Source organism: Nicotiana sylvestris, chromosome 1 (assembly GCF_000393655.2).
Source record: "Nicotiana sylvestris chromosome 1, ASM39365v2, whole genome shotgun sequence".
NCBI lineage: Eukaryota > Viridiplantae > Streptophyta > Magnoliopsida > Solanales > Solanaceae > Nicotiana > Nicotiana sylvestris.
In genome coordinates this window covers 100,198,927-100,206,246 of record NC_091057.1, presented here as the reverse complement: position 1 = coordinate 100,206,246, position 7,320 = coordinate 100,198,927, and positions in this window count along the sequence as shown.

Here is a 7,320-nt window from a genome sequence, read left to right as displayed (position 1 = left end):
GTGAGCTGACCCTGGTGCTGAAACACCTGCTGCTACTGTTTTTACTTGGCTGACCCCTCATATTTCATTTCTGTTGTGATTTCCAGGTACTCATCTCATCTTCCAATGTATGAAAATGGATGAATGTGAAGATTGGTTCACTTAAATGAAGATTTACACTAATGTAGTTGTTATTCCATGTTTTGCACCTTCGAAATTGTTTAGTTTAGTTTAATTTCCTTCTACTTCTTTCTGGTTGTTCTGGATATGGATTGCTGTAGTAATATGATGTTGTTGATGGACTTTACCTCTTCTTTTTTCAGTTTTATAATCACCATGTAGCTTTAAATGTCCGGATTAGTGTATTTTTCAAAGAATGGTTGTAATTGAGAAATTAGACAAGTTAGTTTGCTGAATTTCCATCTGTGGTTCATCTTACGGTTTTGTTTCTCTGTTGATGTCGTTAAAATTGTGGATGACGATTTCGTTGAGATTGAGTAGACGACAAAGTCATGTCATGGAGTTGTTTTCTTAATGATTCAAGTTTAACCATACAATATATCTGCAACATGTTAGTGGCTCATCATGGTTGGCATTGCACTGTTAATTGAGCACTGAGTAAGTTCACAAGAGTTCTGAATTAGATTGTTTGTTATTGAAACGCTCACTCACTGAAGATAGAGGTGTGAATGTTAAGACCAAGCATGAACTGATATGAATCATTTGTCTAAGACTTGTTGGCTGCAACTCGTATGGACACTCCTCAATGCCAAAAGTTCAAAGAGAATGAAAATATTTGTTTGTTATCTTTATATATTAGCTCATTTCTCTCCAGATATGGTTTAAAAGGTGCTTTGGTTTATATTGTTTTCTCTAGTTAAAAATGCTTGTTTTGTTCGGTCCCGTGACTTGTTCTTGGGATAGCTTTTCCTTAGCTGTTTCATTATCCTTTTGGTATCTTTATTTTGTTTGAAAGTACTTTGACGAATGTTTGGGATGGCGAGTTTGCATATTTACGTTGATGGTTTTCTTTTAACTCATGAATTTTATTAACATTAGCAATTGGAGCATAAACTTTAGTAAAGAAAAAGCTTTAAGAAGTAGCTGACTTAGATTCGTGTCCCTCGCTTAATTAATATTTTAATTTCTTTAGAAATCGAGGCGTGTCACTTAGTAAATTTCCATGGCCCTTACAAAGTTAAACACTCGTAATTTGCTTTAGGCCCGATTTAGATTAGTATTGCGATTATGTATACGTTCGCGTAACATAATTGCAAATTAAACTTTTAAAAGACTCGAGGTATGCGTTCGCGCAACTTCAACCAAATTTTTCTTAAATAAATGAACAAGAATTATTAATTGTGGACACGTTCGCGTGACATGATTTCTGATGCGCCAAAAGAAAGGAGTATACATATGCGTAACTCAGTTCTTTAATTACGAATAGATCAAGTGATCAGAAGCGGTTAAAAAGAGGTAAGTGCACATAGGTTCTAAAACGAGTAATTAAACAACTTTAATAAGCCACCAAGTATGAGCAAAGCGACCGTGCTAGACCACGGAACTCGAGAATGCCTAACACCTTCTCCCGGGTTAACAGAATTCCTTACCCGGATTTTTATGTTCGCAGACCGTAAATAGAGTCAACTTTCCTCGATTCGGGATTTTAAACCGGTGACTTGGGACACCATAAATTATCCCAACTGCCGACTCTGAATCTTTAAATAAACAAATCGCGTTTCGATTGTCCTTTAATTGGAAAAACTCCCTTATACTTATACCCTTTACGGGTTGTAGTAAAAAAGGAGGTGTGACACTTGCTGCAGTGTCTGGAGAGCTAGCTCTACCACTGGTCGGCCATACTCAACGACTGCAGGATTGTCGGCATGCTGCTGCATATCCTGTCCCAACCGGTAGACCATATGATTACCAATAGCCTGCACAACATTTAAAATATTAATTACATAACACTATATCACAGTTATAAGTATGGGTTCTAACAAAAACATACCAATGCCTCGTGCCTCCCGGCGTATTGTCCGAACCGATCGCCAGCTTCATGAACGGGGTTCCCGATCATCAATCGGGTATGACGGCGGTACCATGACGTATACATCTCAATTGTCACCGCCTATATCTGTGAAGGTGGTGGCAGAATCAGGTCCTCTCACTGCTCCCAAATATGGACTTGCACCTCTAGCCATGCTACAAATGCGCCGTCTACCCTCGAACGATCATCCGACTGATAATGTGTAGCCACCCATGCAGGCTCCCTCGGTATAGTCTGTGGACGGTCAAAAGAGAGAAGTACCTGCTCTGTGGCATGATGCTCCACAACATTGAGGCACATCAACGGGATGGAAGTGCTCCAAAGTTGTCGGTCGATCGAGCAATAATCGGGTAGGCCAGCTATCAACTTGTCGTTGTATGGCGTCCAGATGAACTATCAAATACATAAAAGTGAGTATGTGCAACACAAGTGAATTTATAACAAGTAAGTTTAGGTACATATTTACCTATGCGGCCTCCAGCATATCCAATACATCCCTGACAAGGGGGAGATTATGATAAGCATCAATGCCTCGGTAGTTCCCATGCCGGAGAACCTATTTCCTAGCTAGAAGGAGAAATGAAGGTGCTACATCTGGAGGTAATGGTGGTAGAGGTGGATGCAATGGTAGGAACCACTCTCAGGCTTAAACCTAACATACAAGGTTGATGTAAAATGTAAGAGACATTTTGACTATATAGAATTAGAAGTAATGAACAGAGTATTCGAATATGTTGTCACTAGTAGAAGCGGCAGAAAACCACATATGTCGCTCTGGGTGCCAATGCTAGCCCGACACATACTCCTGTATAGGTAAGCGAGAACAGCAGCACCCCAGCTGTACTGGGGTAACTCATCTAGCAACTGAAGATGATGTAGAAATCGCATAATCACTAGATTTCCCGAAGTGTTCGGGAACAAGACACCCCCAAAAAGAAGGAGCAGCGCCAACCTCGTGTACCGGTGAATATGGAGATCATCTGTCTCGCTGGTGATGTCGAGGTGCAATACCTCCAAATGCTGTCTGATAGCCGTCACAGAAATGCGACTGCCCCTTCAAGCTGCAGCCTCACCCTGTGGCCTGAACCAGTAAACTGCTACAGCAAATCGAAATACTGGGCACACCTCATAGATCTCATATACTGAGGCAGTGCAACAACCAGTCCATTAGCATGCAACCCATATAAAACTTGAACATTCTGAAGCGTGATGGTAGCCTCGCCAATGGGCAGGTGAAAAGTGTGTGTCTTCGGTCGCCACCGCTCTATCAACATCGTGATCAGAGACCAGTCGAGCTGCAGCTGCCCAATCTCAAAAATCCTATAGAAGCTCGTATCACGCAGGCGATGGACTACACGGGGATGGAAAACTCTCTCTCTTAAAAAGTCCCACAAGTCGTCTGGTCTCCTAGCGTGGAGAGTCTAATCCACTAGTTGTCCCTCCCATACGTAGGCGAACCTATGATCGCCCTGTAACACTAATATCTGATCTGGGGCTGGTCCAGGATGCACAGGAGGCACGTCCATGTCGTCTACTATAAATTAAGCAATATTAATTGTGTGTTTGTGTTATAATAATTAATATTTAATTATTTAACTGGACACATTACATATCTATGGGTTCCAGGCTCGATATTTGAGGCCCAGTAGCACCAAGCTATCATGAATTCTTATGTGTGTCAATTTCATTATTTTTACAATTTTGTTTGTGTTATAATAATTAATATTTAATTATTTAACTGGACACATTATATATCTATGGGTTCCAGGCTCGATATTTGAGGTCCAGTAGCACCAAGCGATCATAAATTCTTATGTTTGTCAATTTTAATATTTTTACAATTTTGTTTGTGTTATAATAATTAATATTTAATTATTTAATTGGACACAGTTTATATCTATGGGTTCCAGGCTCGATATTTGAGGTCCAGTAGCACCAAGCTATCCTGAATTCTTATGTGTATCAATTTCAATATTTTTACAATTTTGTTTGTGTTATAATAATTAATATTTAATTATTTAACTGGACATAACATATATCTGTCAGGACCCCGGTTCGCCCTCCGTGAACCATCATGACGGCACCTAGTCTCTATGAGTAGGTAAGCCTAAAACGCGGAAGATAAACCAATTTGCGGAAGAATACAATTTAAAACAGAAATAATGTAATAAAACAGTGTTTTAAAAGTGCCGCTCGGCATACAAAATATAACTCTCAAATCCAATATATATATATATATATATCTCCCAAAACCCGGAAACCCATGAATCATAAACTAAGGATATTACATAGTGCTCTAACTCCAGAATAGTCTAAAACAAGTAAATACAGAAGGGCTATAACTACAAGAGAGAATAGAGAGAGACTCCTCGATTTGTGGACGCGGTTAATATACCTCGAAGTCTCCGAAGGGTCGCCTCGCCTCAAGGATAGTAAGTCTGAGTCAAGGTACCTGGATCTGCACATGAAGCACATGCACAGAAAGGGAATGAGTACAACACAGCGGTACTCAGTAAGTGCCAAGCCTAACCTTGGTCGGGTAGTGAGGAGAAAGGTCAGGGCCCTACTGAGATAAAATAAAAATATAAGATATGACAGTATAAAATAAGCACTACAGTCAAAAACTAACACTAAGAATATAATACAGGAAAACAAGGAATTCAATAACTGAAACAGAGGCAAAAATAATCACAAGGAAATAACCGGGGATCTCTCAGTATCCAGAGGATCTCTTAGTACCCTCAATATATGCCAGGGATCTCTTGGTATCCCGAGGATCTCTCGGTATCCACAATATATGCTAGGGATCTCTTGGTATCCTCAATATACGTGCCAAGAATCACTCGGTATCCCGCACCTCAGTTCAAATCATAAATACGTACATGAGATCTTCCGGGATGACGTCCCGTAGTCCCAAAGTAAAACACACAGCACCAACACAAGAATATTCAATTAAGTTCAATTTCGTATCAAGTAAACATGTACTTCTAATCTAACATGTTTCACATAGTTCAATTAAGGTAGTTTAAGCAAATAAACAGTTAAGTCAATTAGACATGCTTTTTCTAAGCTAACAACAGGTTTAAATTGCAAGTAAAATGAAATAGGAAAAGGAACACAATTGAAATGACTTAAAGAAAATTGGATTTTTAACAATTAGCTCAAGTACGCACTCGTCACCTCACGTACAAGGCCTTTCAAACATCAAATATACAAAATCCTGAGGGGAAGCCGAGTTCCCCCCCCACAAGGTTAGACAAGCCACTAACCTCGAACCGGCTCAATAATCAACCCGAGACCACGTTCTTGCCACGAGTACTTGACTCCAAATGGCCCGAATATATTCAATTCAATTGCATAATGTAAATAACACTTCAAGTAACTGATTCTACAATTAAATTCTAAGCAAATCGCGAAATTAGGTAAAATGATCAAAACGCCCCTCGGGCCCATGTTTCGGAATCGGGTAAAATTTATATTTTCAGAATTCCCATACTCTCACGAGTTCATGCATACCAAAATTATCCAAATCTAAGGTCAAATTCCATATCAAGAGTCGAATTCTAGGTCTAAGAACTTTCTTCCAACTTTCTCCAATTTTCATCTCCAATCCGAAATTAAATAAAGAATTCATGTTTAGATTAATGGGTTACAAGCAAAAAGGAGTAAGGAATCGTTACCTAATTAATACCTCTAAAAATGCCTCAAAATCTCGCTCAAATCCGAGCTCCCAATCTCTAGTTTTCACAAAAATGGCTAAACCTTCGATTTTGAACTTAAACATTCTGCCCAGCTTATTCCTTCTTCGCAAAAGCGGAAGGCCCCTCGCATTCGCGAAGCAAAATTACACTTGGTCCCATATTTCTTCATCGCGAATGTGATGCACGAGACATGCACGTGATTCAAAACTTCCTCCTCCTATGCGAACACGGGAAAGCCATCGCGAATGCGTAGGTATAGAACTCCCAGCTTCGCGAACGTGGGAGACACTTCGCGAACGCGAAGCACAAATTCCTTGCCAGCCCCAGCTCCTCTTCGCGAACGCGAGACCCCACTCTCGAACTCGAAGAAGGAAACCAGAACTGACTACTGCAACATTTTCTACAATTTCCTAAGTTCCAAAAATGACCCGTTGGGCATCCGAAACACACCTGAGGCCCCCGGGACCTCAACCAAACCTACCAACATATCCCATAACTTCATTCAAACTTTCTCCAACCTTCGGAACGCTCAAAACAATATCAAAACACCTATTTTTCATCGGATTCAAGCATAAGAATTCAAAAACTCTAAAAATAAACTTTCGATCAAAAAGTCTATCAAACCTCGTACGAATGACCTGAAATTTTTCACACGCGTCACATTAAACACTACGAAGCTACTCCAACTTCCGGAATTTCATTCCGACCCTCGGATCAAAATCTCACTGTCAAAACGGAAACTTCAAAAATTCAACTTTCGGCATTTCAAGCCTAAATTAGCTACGGACCTCCAAAACACAATCTGAACACGCCCCTAAGCCCGAAATCACCCAACAGAACTAATAACCATCGGATTTCCATTCTGAGGTCGTCTTCACACTGTTCTAACTACGGTCAAATTCCCAACACTTAAGCTCTCATTTAGGGACTAAGTGTCCCAAAACTCTCTGAAACTCAAAACCGAACATCCCGACAAATCAAAATAGCAGAAATAAACACGGGAAAAGCAGTTAATAGGGGATCAGAGCGTTAATTCTTAAGACAACCAGCTGGGCCGTCACATCCTCCTACACTTAAACATTCGTTCATCCTCGAACGAGCATAAAGACATACCTGAAGTAATGAAAAGATAAGGGTAATGGCTGCGCATATCCTGCTCGGTCTCCAGATCGCCTCCTCGACCGGCTGGCCCCGCCACTGAACCTTTACCGATGCAATGTTCTTTGACCTCAGCTTTCTAACCTGCCTGTCCAATATCACCACTGGCTCCTCAACATAAGATAGATCCTTGTCCAACTAGACCGAACTGAAATCCAACATGTGCAACGGATCGTTGTGATACCTCTAGAGCATCGAGACATGAAATACCAGATGAACTCCTGCCAAGCTGGGGGGTAAGGCAAGCTCATAAGCAACCTCTCCAACACGCCTAAATATCTCAAAAGGCCCAATAAATGTCGGACTCAACTTTCCCTTCTTCCCAAATCTCATAACGCCCTTCATAGGCGAAACCCGAAACAGAACCCGCTCTCCAACCATATAGGAAACATCACGAACCTTCCGGTCTGCATAACTCTTCTGTCTGGACTG